At 38.4% G+C, this 5,035-nt stretch overlaps 1 pseudogene; it reads left to right on the top strand.

Annotated features, from left to right (window-relative positions):
* Nucleotides 1-3,842: 3,842 nt before the first annotated feature.
* LOC106734269 (60S ribosomal protein L5-like) lies at nt 3,843-4,752 on the top strand (annotated as a pseudogene).
* Nucleotides 4,753-5,035: the final 283 nt, after the last annotated feature.

A 5,035-nucleotide genomic window follows, 5' to 3' on the forward strand; every position in this document is an offset into this window, starting at 1 on the left:
ATTTATCCCATGAAATCCTGGAAGAAAACTTCCCAAACCTAGAAAGGCATCCAAATATCCAGACCCAAGAAATACATACTATCCAAAGTAGAATCAACCCAAGAAGATACTCTCAAAGGTACATTCTAGCTAGATTGGCAAAAACAACAGAGAAAGACAAGATACTAAAGTTGGCAAGAGGGAAACGTCAAGTTACTTACAAAGTTCACACCATCAGGCTAACATTGGACCTCTCAGCGGAAAAGGTGCAGGCAAGGAAAGAATGGGGAAATACAGTCAAAATGTTGAATGAAAAACAATTTGAACCAAGAATACTATATCTGGCAAGATTATCCTTTATGTAGGAAAAAAAGATTAAAAAAAAAACATTCTTAGATAAACAAAATTCGAAGGAATTTACCAACTCCAGTCAAGCTCTTCAAAAGGTTCTGAAGGGAGTGCTATACCAGGAAAACTAAAAAGTCAGATGAACAGTAATAAGAAAACAAAAAGCAACCAAGAAAATGGCTCATTTAATGATAGGAACAGATCCAGAAATATCAATAACAACATTGAATGTCAATGGATTAAATTCTCCAATTAAGAGACACATACTGGCCAAATGGATTAAAAAAAAAAAGTAGAAGCCCTCTATCTGTTGCTTACAAGAAATTCACCTTATAGATATATGTCCATAGATATATGTCTTATAGATAAAGACATACATAGACTAGAAGTGAAGGTTTGGAAAAAGATATCCCATGCAAATGGAAATCAAAAAAGGGCTGGAGTTGTGATATTGATTTCAGACAAAATAGGCTTCAAGTCAAAGACTGTAAGAAGACCCAGCAATCCCACTCTTTGATATCTACCCAAAGGACAGAAGAATTCTTACTCGGAAAAGTGCTTGCACATTGATGTTTATCATGGCACTATTCACAATTACTAAGACATGGAACCAAACCAAATGCCCATGAACAGATGAATGGATTGAAAAACTGGCACAGAAACTCTATAGACTACTATTCAGCCAAAACAAAACAAAACAAAACAAAAACAAACAAAGAAAACAACAGAACCCTGGTTTTTGACAGAAAGTGGAAGAATATGAAAGATTTACTGCTGAGTGAAGCAAGCCAGATGAAGGAGAGACTTTGTATATCTCCACTTAATATATACCGAGTGTCTGTGCTTTATGACTGAAACTGATTGACTAAAGGATATAGAAAAACAGTAAATGGATGTGAATACCAGATATAGTGTGTGTGAAAGAGGAAGGTCTGAGGAAGGACATTTAGAAGAAAAAATGGAGAGGAAAAGCATTAATGGGACAAAGAAATGTGGTATTATCTGTTGAAGATAATTATGTAGTTTTATCAACTGGACTAGGGAGAAATGTTCACATGTTGAAATATTCACTTTGTAAGCTAAATAATGTGATTAAATGTATAAAAGAAAATGAAATTTTAAAAATTTAAAAAGAAAAGACAAAAACGGGCATTATATAATAGTAAATGAAGTAATCCAGCAAGAAGATATAACTCTTATAAATATCTATCTACCCAACTCATAAGTACCTAAATATGTGAAGGAAAGACTGCTGGAACTAAAAGGAGAGATAGGGAGAAACACTATAATTATTGAGGATCTCAACAAACCATTATTTCCTTTAGACAAATCTTCTAGGCAAAAAAAAAAAAAAAAACATTTACCATATAATAGGACACAAATCAAACCTTTGCAGATTCAAAGGCATAGAAACTATATCCAGCATCTTCTTTGACCATGATGGAATTAAACTCAAGATTAATTTCAAGAAATATCCTCAAAAAAACATAAACATATGAAAACTGAACAACCTACTTCTGGATGACTTCTTAACTACTGAAAAAGTTAAGCCAGAAATAAAAAAATTTATGGAAACAAATGATAATGAATACACAAGTTTCCATAATCTATGGAACATGGGAAAAGCAGTCATAAGAGAGAAATTCATAGCAATTAGTGCACATAAGAAAAAGATGGAAAGGTAGCAAATAGATAATCTAACATCATGACTCAGGGAATTGAAAGACCATCAACAACAACAACAAAAAGAAATGCCAGGCAAAAAGAAATAATAAAGATTTGAACAGAAATAAATGAAATAGAAAATAAACGAACTATACAGAAAATAAATGAAAGCAAAAACTGGTTCTTTGAAAGACTAACAACATTGACACACCATTTTCTAGACTGATAAAGAAGAAGAAAGAAAGAAACCAGATAAATCAAATACGTGATGAAACAGGCAACATTACAACAGACATAATAGAAATACAAAATATCATTAGAGGATACTATGAGTGACTCTATGCCAACAAACAAGATAACCTGGAAGAGATGGACAAATTTCTGGATACATATAATCTACCAAAATTGAATAAGAAAGACATAGAAAACCAGAATAGATCCATAACAAGTCAGGAGACTGAATCAGTAATAAGTAATGTCCTGATAAAGAAAAGCCCTGGTCCAGATGGTTTCACTTCTGAATTCTACAAAATATTTAAGGAAGAATTAATCACTATCCTATTCAAATTATTTCTAAAGATTCAAAGGGAAGGAAACCTTCTAAAATAATTTTATGAAGCCTCTATCATCCTCATTCCCAAAACAGATAAAGACATGAGTCCCTGGGTCATGACCGCTATTCCTCCTATCTCCACTCAGGCAGTTTGCTCAGAGGAGTCAGGTCAATGCACAGACTCGTGGCTTCCGTGGTAAATGTACCAGGGTACCAGAACCAGTCGTTTTTATTGCCGCGAGCTTAGCTGATATCTACATATCCCTTTAAGTATTCAGACTCTGAACCTACCCTCTATCGAAGGAAAGCATAAACGGTACAGTGAAAAACTTATGTGGCCCGGTCAGTCTGGACAAACTTGGGAAAAGTATACAAGGAATATACAAGGAGGAAGATGAGATATACACTAGCCTGGTATTCAAAATACCACCTTTTAAAGAAACAAGGCTCCCCCTCAACTTCTGGGTCTGGCAGTTTGCAAATGAAAAACCTGGTTCTAAACACAACCAAAGTTTCACGCTGGAGGATATTCAGGCACTGGGCCCCGGCTCTGTCACAGAGGGTAAAACAAAGCCATTTTGTTTAATGCAAAAGTTCAACGAGTATTTTGTGCATTGACACTCGGCTTGGCCTAGGAACTGAACCTAGCCTTCCCATGCAGCATCTGCCCTCCCAGGAGGTGGTGCTACATGCAGGCCAGCATGGCTGGGTCACACAACTGAAATGCTTTTTTTTTGAGGGGGGAGAAGTTTTTACTAAAGGGCACGTGCGCTCACCAGACAGATAGAGAGAGACATAGAGACAGAAAGCGAGAAATCACTCCCCCCAGGGGGGATGGTCATGCTGCAATTCCTTCTCCTCCATTCTCCTCTCGGGATCTTGGGCATGCATGCACACGTGCCCGGTGTGATTTCTAAGCCACCGGGTCCGGGACGTGAACCGCGGTCGACTACATGGGAGTCCAGTGACATAGCCATTACGCTAACTGCAGGTTCCCTGGAGTTACATTGTTCTTTATGTACTGATAAAACTGTTTCTTGTAGGCATCTTCATCTTCTTCCATTAGGTAATGCAGGTAGTCTGCAACATTCTGGCCCATGATGTGCTTCCGAGGGACTTCTGCATTAGATTCCTTGCTTTCAGAATCATAACCAGGGAATCGTTTGGTACTGTGAGGGATAGATAAGCCTCCATCCACCACTCCCTTCAGGGCCCCAAAAACTTTATTGCCAAAAAAAAGCTTCTTTTTTTCCCCCCTGTAGTGCTTGTGGGCCTGCAGGTTGGCCGCAGCCGCGGGTCTCTGTTCCGCAGGATGGGATTTGTTAAAGTTGTCAAGAATAAGGCCTACTTTTAGAGATACCAAGTGAAATTTAGAAGATGATGAGAGGGTAAAACTAATTACTATGCTCAGAAACTGTTGGTGATCCAGGATAAAAATAAGTACAACACACCCAAATACAGGATGATAATTCCTGTAACTAAGAGAGATATCATTTGTCAGATTGCTTATGCCCGTATAGAAGGGGATATGATAGTTTGCGCAGCTCATGCACACAACCTACCAAAATACGGTGTGAAGGTTGGCCTGACAAATTATGCTGCAGCATATTGTACTGCCCTGCTGCTGGCCCGCAGGCTTCTCAGTAGGTTTGGCATGAACAAGATTTATGAAGGTCAAGTGGAAGTGACTGGAGATGAGTACAATGGAGAAAGCATCGACGGTCAGCCTGGTGCCTTCACCTGCTATTTGGGTGCAGGCTTTTCCAGAACTACCACTGGAAATAAAGTTTTTGGGGCCCTGAAGGTAGTGGTGGATGGAGGCTTATCTACTCCACACAGTACCAAACGATTCCCTGGTTATGATTCTGAAAGCAAGGAATTTAATGCAGAAGTCCCTCGGAAGCACATCATGGGCCAGAACGTTGCAGACTACCTACGTTACCTAATGGAAGAAGATGAAGAGGTCTACAAGAAACAGTTTTATCAGTACATAAAGAAAAATGTAACTCCAGACATGATGGAGGAGATGTATAAGAAAGCTCACATTGCTATACGTGAGAACCCAGTCCATGAAAAGAAACCCCTAGAAAGAAGTTAAAAAGAAAAGGTGGAATCGTTCCAAGATGTCCCTTGCCCAGAAGAAAGATTGGGTAGCCCAGAAGAAGGCAAGCTTCCTCAGAACTCAGGAGTGGGCTGCCGAGAACTAAACAAAAAATTTTCTATGACTTTATTCAAGATAAAAGATAACAAACTACAAAAAAGCAACAATAAATAAATAAACCAATAAACCTACAGCTATCATTATATTGTATGGGGAAACGCTAAAAGAATTTGTCTGGAATCAGAAAAGACCTTGTATTGCCAAAGTAATTCTGTGCAAGAAGAGTGGAGTGGGAACCATAGCTCTCCCTGGACCCAAGATATACTGTAAAGCTGTGTTTGTCAAAACAGCATGGTATTGGCATGAAAACAGACACGTGGACCAATGGA

This window comes from Tupaia chinensis, unplaced genomic scaffold, assembly GCF_000334495.1.
Source record: "Tupaia chinensis unplaced genomic scaffold, TupChi_1.0 Scaffold000082_1, whole genome shotgun sequence".
Classification (NCBI taxonomy): domain Eukaryota; kingdom Metazoa; phylum Chordata; class Mammalia; order Scandentia; family Tupaiidae; genus Tupaia; species Tupaia belangeri.